This window comes from Coregonus clupeaformis, chromosome 29 (assembly GCF_020615455.1).
Source record: "Coregonus clupeaformis isolate EN_2021a chromosome 29, ASM2061545v1, whole genome shotgun sequence".
In the NCBI taxonomy this organism is placed as follows: Eukaryota; Metazoa; Chordata; class Actinopteri; order Salmoniformes; family Salmonidae; genus Coregonus; species Coregonus clupeaformis.
Genome location: NC_059220.1, coordinates 42,577,006 through 42,593,465, shown reverse-complemented (window position 1 = coordinate 42,593,465; position 16,460 = coordinate 42,577,006). Strand labels below are relative to the sequence as shown.

General features: G+C 45.4%; 1 protein-coding gene across 5 annotated transcripts in view; it reads left to right on the top strand.

Annotated features, from left to right (window-relative positions):
* Nucleotides 1-16,460, top strand: part of fancm (FA complementation group M) — a 95,711-nt gene that overhangs the window by 27,375 nt on the left and 51,876 nt on the right. The window lies entirely within an intron of this gene.

Here is a 16,460-nt window from a genome sequence, read left to right as displayed (position 1 = left end):
GTTGTAGTTTAGAAATTGCGAGCCCAGCTGGCCCTAGCCCAAACTCCTCAAGTTACATCCTTGTTTATGAGGCCACAGTTTGTTCTGCCTAGATAAAGACGCATTGTCATTGACTTGTCTTTTGATTAGAATTCTCCATAATGAAAATTGTCAACCAGCTGGTCAGTCACAGTGGTCATCTGGGGTAACTTGGCCCGCAATCCTGAAAAACAACAGTTGATTTATAGTCAAGTGAAGTGCGTTGACCTCTTGACCTCTTTCACCGGCAGTAATCATTATCTCCTCTACCCTGGGCCATGGCACTGATCCTGTGCATCGGCATCCATTGTTGACATGCAGCAGAGTGTATTGGCCTGTATATTAATAGCTACAAAGAAGAAACGGGCCACCCGATTGCCTCCCACGTCATCTAACTCCACACTCGTTCAGCCAATGAGGAGAGAGCTCCTTCACCGAGCTTGCGCCGTAAGCCTCACGGTCAAGATAGACTGTATAAGTGGCACTCGGCTAGCCATGCTAGCTTCGCCCTCATGGGAGTGCTAGCAAGCAAGCTAGGTAGAGCTAGGTATCAACATCCATTGTCAGCCAATCCAGTAGGGGCTGGAAGTTATGGTGAGCTTCGATTGGTCACTCACGCTGCGATATCGTGATGGATTTGCATAACATTCAGCATTCCCCAATTTTAGTGCCGCCCTGTTCAGCTCCCAGGCCAATGCTCGCTTTGCTCAACGGTCTCCCACCCACTCCGCTTATCTTCGCTTTCCTTCCATTGAATTTGAGGGGGGCGGGGGCCAGGACTGAGTTTGGGAAACCCTGTGCTAGGCTATGCTAGGCCTGTGGAATGTTGTCCCACTCCTCTTCAATGGCTGTGCGAAGTTGCTGGATATTGGCGGGAAATGGAACACGCTGTCGTACACGTCGATCCAGAGCATCCCAAACATGATCAATGGGTGACATGTCTGGTGAGTATGCAGGCCATGGAAGAACTGGGACATTTTCAGCTTCAAGGAATTGTGTACAGATCCTTGTGACATGGGGCCGTGCATTATCATGCTGAAACATGAGGTGATGGCTGCACGACAATGGGCCTCAGGATCTTGTCATTGTATCTCTGTGCATTCAAATTGCCATCGATAAAATGCAATTGTGTTCGTTGTCCGTAGCTTAGCCCATACCATAACCCCACCGCCACCATGGGGCACTCTGTTCACAACGTTGACATCAGAAAGCGACGCCATACAGTTGAAACCGGGATTGATCCGTGAAGAGCACACTTCTCCAGCGTGCCAGTGGCCATCAAAGGTGAGCATTTTCCCACTGAAGTCGGTTCCGATGCCTAACTGCAGTCAGGTCAAGACCCTGGTGAGGACGACGAGCACGCAAATGAGCTTCCCTGAGACAGTTTCTGACAGTTTGTGCAGAAATTCTTCAGTTGTGCATACCTACAGTTTCATCAGCTGCCAATTGCACGCTCCCTCAAAACTTAAGACATCTGTGGCATTGTTTTGTGTGACAAAGCTGCACATTTTAGTATCCTTTTATTGTCCCCAGCACAAGGTGCACCTGTGTAATGATCATTCTGTTTAATCAGATTATTGATATGCCACACCTGTCAGGTGGATGGATTATCTTGGTACTGGAGAAATGCTCACTAACAGGGATGTAAATAAATTTGTTCACAATCTGAGAGAAACATGCTTTTTATGCGTATGGACATTTCTGGGATCTTTTATTTCAGCTCATGAAACATGAGACCGACACTTTACATGTTGCGTTCATATTTTTGTTCAGTATACATAGAAATAAATAATGTATTGAGCATGCAGTAGTATGAGCGAGTAAACGTGCACAGTCTGTCTGTTGTGTTTGTTACTCTGCCCATGTCCTGACATCTGCTCTGTGAAATTTTGGCGGAAGAGCAAAAAAGAACACTGACTGTTTGGTCTGGCACCTACTATCATGCCCCGTTCAAAGGCACTTAACTTTTGTCTTGTCTGAATGGCACACATACACAATCTATGTCACAATTGTCTCAAAGCTTAAAAATCCTTCTTTAACCTGTCTCCTCCCCTTCATCTACACTGATTAAAGTGGATTTAACAAGTGACATAAATAAGGGATTATAGCTTTCACCTAGATTCACCGGGTCAGTCTGTCATGGAAAAATCAGATGTTCATGATGTTTTGTTCACTGTGCATATGCTATACATTTCTTGTAGCCTATACATCTTTTATAACACGTCTTTGCAGAATACATCCCCGTATTGTGGATTTTTCCATTGAACTTCATAGGATCGTTCTCCTTGATTGTCTATACAGTGCATTCGGAAAGTGTTCAGACCCCTTCACTTTTTCCACACTTTGTTACGTTACAGCCTTATTCTAAAATGGATTCAATAAAAAATAAATCTCATCAATCTATACACAATACCCCATAACGAAAAAGCGAAAACTTTTTTTGATTTTTTTTTTGCTAATGTATTATATAAAAAACAAACACAAAAACAACATTTACATAAGTATTCAGACCCTTTGCTATGAGACTCGAAATTGAGCTCTGGTGCATCTTGTTTCCATTGATCATCCTTGATGTTTCTACAACTTGATTGGAGTCCACCTGTGGTAAATTATTTGGAAAGGCACCCACCTGTCTATATAAGGTCCCACAGTTGACAGTGCATGTCAGAGCAAAAACCAAGCCATGAGGTCGAAGGAATTGTCCATAGAGCTCCGAGACAGGATTGTGTCAAGGCACAGATCTGGGGAAGGGTACCAAAGAATTTCTGCAGCATTGAAGGAACCACCAAGACTCTTCCAAGAGCTGGCCGCCCGGCCAAACTGAGCAATCGGGGGAGAAGGGCCTTGGTCAGGGAGGTGATCAAGAACACGATGGTCACTCTGACAGAGCTCCAGAGTTCCTCTGTGAGATGGGAGAACCTTCCAGAAGGACAACCATCTATGCAGCACTCCACCAATCAGGCCTTTATGGTAGCCAGACAAAGCCACTCCTCAGTAAAAGGCACATGACAGCCTGCTTGGAGTTTGCCAAAAGGCACCTAAAGGACTCTCAGACCATGAGAAACAAGATTCTCTGCTCTGATGAAACCAAGATTGAACTCTTTGGCCTGAATGCCAAGCGTCACGTCTGGAGGAAACCAGGCACGCTCATCACCTGACCAATACCATCCCTACTGTGGGGATGTTTTTCAGCGGCAGGGACTGGGAGACTAGTCAGGATCGAGGGAAATATGAATGGAGCAAAGTACAGAGATCCTTGATGAAAACCTGCTCCAGAGCGCTAGGACTTCACACTGGGGCAAAGGTTCACCTTCCAACAGGACAACAACCCTAAGCACACATCCAAGACGACACAGGAGTAGCTTCGGGACAGGTCTCTGAATGTCCTTGAGTGGCCCAGCCAAAGCCCGGACTTGAACCCGATCGAACATCTCTGGAGAGACCTGAAAATAGCTGTGCAGCGATGCGCCCCATCCAACCTGACAGAGCTTGAGAGGATCTGCAAAGAAGAATGGGAGAAATTCCCCCAAAACAGGTGTACCAAGCTTATAGCGTCATACCCAACAAGACTCGAGGGTGTAATCGCTGCTAAAGATGCTTCGATAAAGTGCTGAGTAAAGGGTCTGAATACTTATGTACTGTAAATGTGATATTTCAGTTTTTCATTGTTAATAAATTTGCAAGAATGTCTAAATCTGTTTTTGCTTTGTCATTATGGGTTATTGTGTGTAGATTGATGACGAAAAAAAACGATGTAATACATTTTCGAATAAGGCTGTACTCGTAAGAAAATGTGGAAAAAGTCAAGGGGTCTGAATACTTTCCGAATGCACAGTATATCAAATCATATCAAATTGTATTTGTCACAACAGGTTTAGTATTACCGTGAAATGCCTACTTACAAGCCCTTAACCAACGATGCAGTTTTAAGAAAATAGTTAAGAAAATATTTACTAAATAAACTAAAGTTAAAAATAATATATCTTTTTAAAGTAACACAATAAAATAACAATAACGAGGCTATATACAGGGGTTACCGGTACCGAGTCAGTGTGCGGGTGTACAGGTTTGTCGAGGTAATTTCTACATGTAGGTAGGGGTAAAGTGACTGCATAGATAATAAACAGCAAGTAGCAGCAGTGTAAACACAAAGGGGGGGGTCTCATGGCTCGGCGGTAGAAGCTGTTAAGGAGCCTTTCGGACCTAGACTTGGCGCTCCGGTACCGCTTGCCGTGTGGTAGCAGAGAGAACAGTCTATGACTTGGGTGACTGGAGTCTTTTACAGTTTTTTGGGCCTTCCTCTGACACTGCCTAGTGTAAATAGGTCCTGTATGGCAGGAAGCTTCGCCCCAGTGATATACTGGGCAGTACGCACTACCCTCTGTAGCGCCTTACGGTCAGATCCCGAGCAGTTGCCATACCAGGCGGTAATGCAACCGGACTAAGCACGCACCCCTGAGGGGCCCCCGTGTTGAGGATCAGCGTCGCAGATGTGTTGTTGCCTACCCTTACCACCTGGGGGCGGCCCTTCAGGAAGTCCAGGATCCAGTTGCAGAGGGAGGTGTTTAGTCCCAGGGTCCTTAGCTTAGTGATGAGCTTTGTTGGTACTATGGTGTTGAACGCTGAGCTGTAGTCAATGAACAGCATTCTCACATAGGTGTTCCTTTTGTCCAGGTGGGAATGGGGAGTGTGATTGAGATTGCGTCACCTGTGGATCTGTTGGGGCGGTATGCGAATTGGAGTTGGTCTAGGGTTTCCGGGATGATAGTGTTGATGTGAGCCATGACCAGCCTTTCAAAGCACTTCATGGCTACCAACGTGAGTGCTACAGGGCGGTAGTAATTTAGGCAGGTAACCTTCGCTTTCTTGGGAACAGGGACTATGGTGGTCTTTTTGAAACATGTAGGTATTACAGACTCCGTCAGGGAGAGGTTGAAAATATCAGTGAAGACACTTACCAGTTGGTCTGCGCATGCTCTGAGGACACGTCCTGGTAATCCGTCTGGCCCCGCGGCCTTGTGAATGAATGTTGATCTGTTTAAAGGTCTTGCTCATATCGGCTACGGAGAACGTGATCACACAGTCGTCCGGAACAGCTGGTGCTCTCATGCATGCGTTAGTGTTGCTTCAGTGTTGCTTGCCTCGAAGCGAACATAAAAGGCTAGTATTGGCAGTAATAGATTTTGTGATTGTGACTGTCCCATTTCTGCTGACTGCAGGATTGAAAATCAGGACTCATCAAACAGAGTGAAAAACAGCAGCATGCAGAAGTTATTTTTCACCTGGTTGCCTAGAGGAGCCTTGACACAAGTTGTGTGTAGTATCTCGAGGAGCGCAGGCGAAAGGCTCTGCCACTTCATCTATTTAACTCTGGCTCATTAGAGCGGGAAAAAGTTACTGTTTACGGAGTCGATAAGATAATGACTTTATTATGCCTGTGGGGACATTTTGGTTGCGACTTTAATAAAAACATATCAAACATAGACAAGGACATATACAGACAATAAATACAGGGAGAAAAGGTACAGTTCATGAGCGATCAATGATTAATCTGTACATTATATACACTATACACATCAGAACACTCTATCAGCTACAATGTCAACTGTAGGCCAGTCCTCTGGTCTTACTTGTGGCTTTAGAAGCCTTACTGGGACAAAGGATTGTTTAGGTCTATTCATTTTGTGCCCTGGTGCCCAGGTAACACCACACTGAGGGGAGTATCTCAAACTCCTGGTAAAGACGATGTCTGGGGTCTGTCAGTAACTTGTGGGCTTGAATGAGGGCTCTTTTATCATAAATAACCGTCACACCTGCAGAATTTCCTTACCAGCAGATGATACATGTTAAGACACTTTCAATAAATTACTTGTAAAACACGATCAACATTAAAAGAGCTTAGCTTCATAAAAAAAGTAGAGCCTTTTCTGTCCTTTCTTATAAATCTGCTCTGTACACTTTCCACATTTGTAGCTTGTGGTCAAGTATTTATACTCTTCCACTACCTCTGTCTTGTCCCTTAACAATCAGTGGGGAGGCTGTTACATTTTTGAGTACTAATTGAGAGTCATCACATCACTTCACAAAGTCCTCCAAAACTGTCCCGTGCTCCTCCTCGTCATCCTGGAGTAGACTGACTAGCACTGTTTTGTCTGCTAAATTTGTCAGGTGTCTAACAGGATAGAAGCTTTTACAGTCATTGGTGTACAAGATGTACAACAGCCGAGAAAGCACACAGCCTTGAGGAGAGGCAATGCTAGTCGTGCGCTTGTCTGACATCCATTGTCCCATCTTGACCTGCTTTGTCCTGTTGCTCAGGAAATCAAGGATCCACAGCACTAGTCCTCCATCCAATGAGAAATTGTCTATCATTCTCTGAGCCAAGGTGGAGGGCTGGATTATATTAAATGCTGAGGAATAATCAACAAATAAGACCTTAGCATGGCATTTAGCTCCCTCTAGGTGTTTGTAGATAAAGTTCAGTAGCATAAGGATTGCATCATCCACCCCCTTACCAGATGCATAGGCAAACTGAAGGGGAGCAAAAAGCTGCTGGGTGGGTTGCAGGATGTGGTTTTTGACAATCTTCTCAAAGCACTTAATAACCAGGGACGTTAATGTTTCCGGCCTATAGTTATTTAGTAGAGATAGGTTCGTTGATTTGGGGATGGGCACTATAGTAGAGTTTTTCCATAGCATAGGAAGGCATACATGTTGCTGATCCAAAGAGGGTTGACAAATAAAGGATGAAATACCAGCCAGTTGCTCTGCACAGTGCTTTAAAAAATGTCAACAGATTTGTCTGGACCTCATGAACTCATTAAATATATTTCCCTGGATAACAATATTTTGTATTAGGAAGAGCATTTTGCTCCAAATTGCTGAAAGTTAGCATTCTAGTACTGTTATGTGAATAGGCTAAATCTCTCCATCTTGGTCAATAAAGTACCTTCTAAACACATCATTTTGTTCACCTTTCCCAGGTTAGCTTTTCAACCTTGTTAGCATGTTTATGTTGGCATGTTACCAGTTAGGCAGATGGCATGGGTAAGATAGTCTAGCCTTCAGTCTATCACGGATTAAAATCAGACATCAAATCAAATTTTATTGGTCACATACACATATGTAGCAGATGTTATTGCGGGTGTAGCGAAATGCTTGTGTTCCTAGCTCCAACAGTGCAGTAGTGTCTAACAATTCACAACAAAATCTCAAAGTAAAAGTATATATCTCAAAGAAATATATAAATATTAGGACGAGCAATGTATGAGTGGCATTGACTAGAATACAGTATATACATATTAAATGAGTAAAACAGTATGTAAACATTATTAAAGTGACCAGTGTTCCATTATTAAAGTGACCAGTGATTCCATGTCTATGTACATAGGGCAGCAGCCTGTAAGGTGCAGGGTTGAGTAACCGGGTGGTAGCCGGCTAGTGACAGTGACTAAGTTCAGAGCAGGGTACTGGGTGGAGGCTGGCTAGTGTTGGCTATTTAACAGTCTGATGGCCTTGAGATAGAAGCTGTTTTTCAGTCTCTCGGTCCCAGCTTTGATGCGCCTGTACTGACCTCGCCTTCGGGATGATAGTGGGGTGAACAGGCCGTGGCTCGGGTGGTTGATGTCCTTGATGATCTTTTTGGTCTTTCTGTGACATCGGGTGCTGAACGTGTCCTGGAGGGCAGGCAGTGTGCCCCCGGTGATGCGTAGGACAGACGCACCACCCTCTGGAGAGCCCTGCAGTTGCGGGCGGTGCAGTTGCCGTACCAGGCGGTGATACAGCCCGACAGGATGCTCTCAATTGTGCACCTGTAAAAGTTTGTGAGGGTCTTAGGGGCCAAGCCAAATTTCTTCAGCATCCTGAGGTTGAAGAGGCGCTTTTGTGTGGGTTGACCATTTCAGATTGTCATTGATGTGTACGCCGAGGAACCTTAAACTTTTCACCTTCTCCACTGCGGCCCCGTGGATCGGGGCGTGCTCCTCTGCTGTCTCCTAAAGTTCACGATCAGCGCTTTCGTTTTGTTGAGGGAGAGGTTATTTTCCTGGCACCACTCCGCTAGGGCCCTCCCCTCCTCCCTGTAGGCTGTCTCGTCATTGATGGTAATAAGCCCTACCACTGTTGTGTTGTCTGCAAACTTGATGATTGAGTTGGAGGCAAGTGTGGCCACATAGTCATGGGTGAACAGGGAGTACAGGAGGGGGCTGAGCACACACCCTTGTGGGGCCCCTGTGTTGAGGATCAGCGTAGTGGAGGTGTTGCTTCCTACCTTCATCACCTGGGGGCGGCCTGTCAGGAAGTCCAGCACCCAGTTGCACAGGGCGGGGTTCAGACCCAGGGCCCCAAGCTTAATGATGAGGTTGGAGGGTACTATGGTGTTGAAGGCTGAGCTGTAGTCAATGAACAGCATTCATACATAGGTATTCCTCTTGTCCAGATGGGATAATGGAACAATGGTGGACATCTTGAAGCAAGTGGGGACAGCAGACTGGGATAGGGAGAGATTGAATATGTCCGTAAACACTCCAGCCAGCTGGTCTGCGCATGCTTTGAGGACGCGGCTAGGGATGCTGTCTGGGCCAGCAGGCTTGCAAGGGTTAATACGCTTAAATGTCTTACTCACGTCGGCCACGGAGAAGGAGAGCCCACAGTCCTTGGTAGCGGGCCGCGTCAGTGGCACTGTGTTATCCTCAAAGCGGGCGAAGAAAGTGTTTAGCTTGTCCGGGAGAAAGGCTTCGGTGTCCGCGACGTGGCTGGTTTTCCCTTTGTAATCCGTGATTGTCTGGAGTGCCTGCCACATACGTCTCGTGTCTGAGCCGTTGAATTGGGACTCCACTTTGTCTCTGTACTGACGTTTTGCCTGTTTGATTGCCTTATGGAGGGCATAACTGCACTGTTTGTATTCAACCATATTCCCAGTCACCTTGCTGTGGTTAAATGAAGTGGTTCGCGCTTTCAATTTTGTGCGAATGCTGCCATCTTTCCACAGTTTTTGGTTTGGGTAGGTTTTAATAGTCACAGTGGGAACAACATCCCCTATACACTTCCTGAAGCAACCCGGAACATATACCAGTCCGCGTGATCAAAACAATCTTGAAGGATTCCACTAACCGGTGCCCCCGCACATTGACTCTGTAACGGTATCCCCTGTATATAACCTCCCTACTGTTATTTTATTTTACTGCTGCTCTTTAATTATTTGCTATTTTAATTTTTTTCTTAAACAGCGTTGTTGGTTATGGGCTTGTAAGTAAGCTATTCACTGTAATGTCTACACCTGTTGTATTCGGCGCATGTGGCAAATACGATTTGATTTGGTCAGACCAGCATTAAATAGCCCTTAGCACGGGTACTTCCTGTTTGAGTTTCTGCCTATAGGAAGGGAGGAGCCGAATGGAGTCGTGATCTGATTTGCTGAAGGGAGGGCGGGGGAGGGCCTTTTAGCCGTCCCAGAAGGGAGAGTAACAGTGTTCTAGAGTTTTTGAAGCATGAGTACTACAGGCAATGTGTTGATAGAACTTCGGTAGCGTTTTCCTCAAATTTGCTTTGTGAAAGTCCCCAGCTACAATAAATGCGGCCTCAGGATATGTGGTTTCCAGTTTGCACAAAGTTCAGTGTAGTTCCTTGAGGGCCGTCGTGGTATCGGCTTCAGGGGGAATATACACGGCTGTGATTATAACCAAAGAGAATTCTTTTGATTGTGAGGTATTCTAGGTCAAGTGAACAAAAGGACTTGAGTTCCTGTATGTTATCACAATCACACCATGACTAGTTAATCATGAAACATACACCTCCGTCTTTCTTCTTCCTGGAGAGTTCTTTATTCCTGTCTGTGCGATGTACTGAGAACCCAGCTGGCAGTATGGACGGGGACAATATATCCGGAGAGAGCCATAATTCCGTGATACAGAGTATGTTACAGTCCCTGATGTCTCTCTGGAAGAAGATCCTCGCCCTGAGCTTGTCTACTTTATTGTCCAGATACATTAGTGACTAATATACTCGGAAGCGGTGGATGGTGTGCACGCCTCCTGAGTCGGACTAGAAGTCCACTCCGAATACCTCTTCCCCGCCGACGGTGTCTTGGAGCAGCCTCTGGAATAAGTTAAATTGCCTTGGGGGGTACGAACAAAGGATCCAATTTGGGAAAGTCGTATTTCTGGTCAGATTGCTGGTGAGTTACCGCCGCTCTGATATCCCAAAGTTTTTTCCGGCTGTATGTAATAACACAAAAAACTTTCTGGGCTAATAATGTAAGAAATAACAAAAAAATACATATATACTGCAAAGTTGCTTAGGAGCTAGAAGCAGAGCTGCCATGTCTGTCGGCGCCATCAATAGAGTAGTGTAGCGTGCTTCCAGCTAGCGTGTGAGTCTGCGATGAGAGCCATGGGGGGGTTAGGCCTAGTAGTCGGTTTCCAGTAATTCACCCAACCCAAAATGTTGTTTTATGATCAACAATTCATGGTGAGATTGTGGTAACGTACAGGAACTCAAGTCCTTTTGTTCTCCCGATCTGGAATACCTCACCATCAAATGCCAACCACATTATCTCCCAAGATAATTTTCTTCGGTCATCGTCACTGCCGTGTATATTCTCCCCCAAGCAGATACTACAACGTCTATCAAGGAACTACACTGGACTATGTGCAAACTGGAAGCCGCTTATCCTGAGGCAGCATTTATTGTAGCTGGGGACTTTAATAAAGGAAATCTGAGGAAAATGCTACCGAAATTCTATCAACACATCTCCTGTGCTACACGTGCATCACATACTCTGGATCATTGCTAATCTCCCTTCCTTGACGGCTACAAGGCCCTCCCCAACCCTCCCTTTCTGCAAATCAGATCACGCCTCCATTCTGCTCCTTCCCACCTATAGGCAGAAACTTAAACAGGAAACACCAGTGGTAAGGACGGTTTAACGTTGAGAATAGCATCAACGTATACACTGACTCGTGACTGGGTTAATCAAGAAGTGCATAGAGGATGTTGTTCCCACTGTTAGAACTTATCCAAACCAAAAACCGTGGATAGATGGCAGCATTCAAATCAAATAAAATTGTATTGGTCGCGTACACATATTTTGCAGATGTTATCGCTGTTGCGAAATGCTTATGTTCCTAGCTCCAACAGTGCAGTAATACCTAACAATACATGCAAATCCCAAAAAATGTAAGAAACGAATTAAGAAATATAGAAATATTAGAACGAGCAATGTGAACGTCTGGAATATAAATATATACAGTTGAATTCGGAAGTTTACATACACTTAGGTTGGAGGCATTAAAACTCGTTTTTCAACCACTCCACACATTTCTTGTTAACAAACTATAGTTTTGGCAAGTCGGTTAGGACATCTACTTCGTGCATGACACAAGTAATTTTTCAAACAATTGTTTACAGACAGATTATTTCACTTATAATTCACTGTATCACAATTCCAGTGGGTCAGAAGTTTACATACACTAAGTTGACTGTGCCTTTAAACAGCTTGGAAAATTCCAGAAAATGATGTCATGGCTTTAGAAGCTTCTGATAGGCTAATTGACATCATTTGAGTCAATTGGAGGTGTACCTGTGGATGTATTTCAAGGCCTACCTTCAAACTCAGTGCCTCTTTGCTTGACATCATGGGAAAATCAAAATAAATCATCCAATACCTCATAAAAAAAATTGTAGACCTCCATAAATCTGGTTCATCCTTGGGAGCAATTTCCAAATGCCTGTACCACGTTCACCTGTACAAACAATAGTACGCAAGTATAAACACCATGGGACCACGCAGCCATCATACTGCTCAGGAAGGAGACACGTTCTGTCTCCTAGAGATGAACGCACTTTGGTGCGAAAAGTGCAAATCAATCCCAGAACAACAGCAAAGGACCTTGTGAAGATGCTGGAGGAAACGGGTACAAAAGTATCTATATCCACAGTAAAACGAGTCCTATATCGACCTAACCTAACATATATTTTCTGTTGTATTTTTGACTTTATGTTTTGTTTTACCCCATATGTAACTCTGTTGTTTTTATCGCACTGCTTTGCTTTATCTTGGCCAGGTCGCAGTTGTGAATGAGAACTTGTTCTCAACTGGCTTACCTGGTTAAATAAAGGTGAAAAAAACAAAAAAAAACCTGAAAGGCCGCTCAGCAAGGCAGAAGCCACTGCTCCAAAACCGCCATAAAAAAGACAGACTACGGTTTGCATGTCACGCTCTGGCTCCGGGACTGTGTATTTTGAGCCAGGGTGTGTTCTTTTGGTTGTGTTTCCTTGTTTGGTCGTGTGACTCCCAATCAGTGGTAACGAGTGTCAGCTGTCGGCTCGTTATCTCTGATTGGGAGCCATATTTAAACTGTCAGTTTTCACCTTAGTGTTGTGGGTTTTTGTTCCTTGTCAGTCATTGTAACCGAGGACTTCACGATTCGTCATTGTTTGTTGTTTTTGTAGTGAGTACTTTAATTTAATAAAGTCATGTTCGCTCAACGCGCTGGGCTTTGGTCTCCCTCATTAGACGATCGTGACAGAAAAACCCACCATAACAGGACCAAGCAGCGTGAGGAAGAGAGAGGATGGACTTGGGAGCAGTTGAGTAGGAGTCTCGACTGGGCCAAGCCAAGAGAAGAGGAGAGAGGTTGGACATTGGAGCAGTGGGGTGAGAGTCTGGCGAGAACTATGGAGGCCTGGTCCACGAAGAGGAGAGAACCCCAGAAAATTTTTAGGGGGGGGCTCACGACGTCGGACCAGCAGGAGGCCGCGATAGAGCGGTCCAGTGGGTTGCCGGAGGAGGCCGCCGGGTTACGGGGGCCACTGGTCGAAGAGGGGATGGAGGAAGTAGAGGCACGGCGAGAGGTACTGGCGTGTGTTGCCAGTCCGGTCCGGCCCGTTCCAGATCCCGGTGTAGGGCCAGTGGTGTGTGTCCCCAGTACAGTCCGGCCCATCCAAGCTCCCCGCACCAAGCCAGTGGTGTGCGTCGTCAGCCCTGTCCGGCCCGTTCCTGCTCTCCGCGCCAAGTCTGTGGTGCGCGTCGCCAGCCCTGTCAGGCCCGTGCCTGCTCTCCGCACCAAGTCTATGGTGCGTTTCGTCAGCCCTGTCCGGCCCGTTCCTGCTCTCCGCACCAAGTCTATGGTGCGTTTCGTCAGCCCTGTCCGGCCCGTTCCTGCTACTCGCACCAAGCCAAGGGTGCGAGTCGTCAGCCGGATTCAGCCCATTCCGGCTACTCGCACCAAGCCAAGGGTGCGAGTCGTCAGCCGGATTCAGCCCATTCCTGCTACTCGCACCAAGCCAGGGATGCGAGTCTTCAGCCTGGTGAGGCCTGTTCCGGCTCCACGCACCATGCAAAGGGTGCGTATCGTCTGCCAGGTCCGGTCCATTCCTGCCTCACGCGCCAAGCCAGGGGTGTGCGTTGGCAGTCCTGATCCAGCTAACTGGGTCAGATCGGACTGGGGGCACTACGGGGGATTGTAGTAGGGTGGTGGTCAAGCCCGAGCCGGAGCCGCCTCCGAGGAGCAATACCCACCCAGCCCTTCCCTATTTGGGGTGTAGGCGCGGTCGGAGTCCGCGCCTTTAGGGGGGGGTACTGTCACGCTCTGGCTCCGGGACTGTGTATTTTGAGCCAGGGTGTGTTCTTTTGGTTGTGTTTCCTTGTTTGGTCGTGTGACTCCCAATCAGTGGTAACGAGTGTCAGCTGTCGGCTCGTTATCTCTGATTGGGAGCCATATTTAAACTGTCAGTGTTCACCTTAGTGTTGTGGGTTTTTGTTCCTTGTCAGTCATTGTAACCGAGGACTTCACGATTCGTCATTGTTGTTTTTGTAGTGAGTACTTTAATTTAATAAAGTCATGTTCGCTCAACACGCTGCGCTTTGGTCTCCCTCATTAGACGATCGTGACATTGCAACTGCACATGGGGACAAAGATCGTACTTTTTGGAGAAATGTCCTCTGGTCTGATTAAACATAAATAGAACTGTTTGGCCATAATGACCATCGTTATGTTTGGAGGAAAAAGGGAGTGGCTTGCAAGCCGAAGAACACCATCCCAACCGTGAAGCACGGGAGGTGGCAGCATAATGCTGTGGGGGTGCTTTGCTGCAGGAGGGACTGGTGCACTTCACAAAATAGATGGCATCATGAGGAAGGAAAATGATGTGGATGTATTGAAGCAACATCTCAAGACATCAGTCAGGAAGTTAAAGCTTGGTCGCAAATGGGTCTTCCAAATGGACAATGACCCCAAGCATTCTTCCAAAGTTGTGGCAAAATGGCTTAATGACAACAAAGTCAAGGTATTGGAGTGGCCATCACAAAGCCAAAACTTGAATCTTATTGAAAATTTGTGGGCAGAACTGAAAAAGCGTGTGCGAGCAAGGAGGCCTACAAACCTGACTCAGTTACACCAGCTCTGTCAGGAGGCATGGGCCAAAATTCACCCAACTTATATTCACCCAAACAATTTAAAGGCAATGTTACCATATACTAATTGAGTGTATGTAAACTTCTGACCCACTGGGAATGTGATGAAAGAAATAAAAGCTGAAATAAGTCATTCTCTCTACTATTTTTCTGACATTTCACATTCTTAAAATAAAGTGGTGATCCTAACTGACCTAAAACAGGGAATTTGTACTAGGATTAAATGTCAGGAATTGTGAAAAACTGAGTTTAAATGTATTTGGCTAAGGTGTATGTAAACTTCCGACTTCAACTGTATGTACAGTGAGCTCCAAAGGTATTGACAGTGAATTATTTTGTTGTTTTGTCTCTGTACTCCAGCACTTTGGATTTGAAATGATACAAGGACTATGAGGTTAAAGTGCAGACTGTGATTTTTAATTTGAGGGTTACAGCACTTTTTGTACATAGTCCCCCCATTTTAGGGGATCAAAAGTATTGGGACATATTCACTTATGTGTATTAAAGTAGTAAAAAAAAGTATTTGGTCTGATATGCATAGCACACAATGACTACATCAAGCTTGTGACTCTACACATTTGTTGGATGCATTTGCTGTTTGTTTTGGTTGTGTTTCAGATTAATTTGTCCCCAATAGAAATGAATAGTAAATAATGTATTGTGTCATTTTGGAGTCACTTTTATTGTAAATAAGAACAGAATATGTTTCTAAACACGTCTACATTTAATGTGGGTGCTACCATGATTACAGATAATCTTGAATGAATCATGAATAGTGATGAGTGAGAAAGTTAGACGCACAAATATCATACCCCCAAGACATACAATAACAGGGGAAGTAATTTTTTTTGGGGGGGTATGATGTTTTATTACAATTTAACAGGCACATTTTTATTCAGATAAGAGAATTTACAATAATCTAAATGTGATTTTGAGAGCCGTGGGTGGACGCCCTAATGCGTTACGCACCCAATGCATATGGATGTCTGGTAAATTTTTCAAATATCGTCTGGTAAATTTTAAATCACGTTGTCTGGCGCCAAATTTTCCTCACGGACACCCTGATACATATGAAATGGGTAAAACCGTATGTAAGCATTATTAAAGTGACCAGTGTTCAATGACTATGTACATAGGGCAGTAGTGTCTGAGGTGCAGGGTTGAGTACCGGGTGGTAGCCCGCTAGTAACCATGACTAAAGTTCAGTGCAGGTTACTGGGTGAGGGCCGGCTATTTAACAGTCTGATGGCCTGGAGATGGAAGCCGTTTTTCAGTCTCTCGGTCCCAGCTTTGATGCACCAGTACGGTCTCCGCCTTCTAGATGGTAGCGGGGTGAACAGGCCGTGGCTCGGGTGGCTGAGGTCCTTGATGATCTTCTTGGCTTTCTGCAAAACTGAAAGCATTAACCACCGCATTTAACCATGGCAAGGTGACTGGGAACATGGATGTGTACAAACAGACCAGCTGTGACTCCGTAAGGCAATCAGAGGTAAAACAACAGTACAGGGACAAAGTGGAGTCTCAATTCAACGGTTCAGACACCAGACGTACACTGAGTGTACAAAACATTAGGAACACCTGCTCTTTCCATGACATAGACTGACCAGGTTAATTCAGGTGAAAGTTACGATCCCTTATTGATGTCACCTGTTAAATCCACTTCAATCACTGTAGTAGATGAAGGGTAGGAGAGAGGTTGAAGGATTTTTAAGCCTTGAGACAATCGAGACATGGATTGTGTATGTGTGGCATTGAGGGTGAATGGGCAAGACAAAATATTTAAGTGCCTTTTGAACGGGGTATGGTAGTACGTACCAGGCGCACTGGTTTGAGTGTGTCAAGAACTGCAACGCTGCTGGGTTTTTCACGCTCAACAGTTTCCTGTGTGTATCAAAAATGGTCCACCACCCAAAGGACATCCAGCCAACTTGACAGAACTGTGGGAAGCATTGGAGTTAACATGAGCCAGCATCCCTGTGCAACACTTTCGATACCTTTTAGTCCATGCCTGACAAATTGAGGCCGTTCT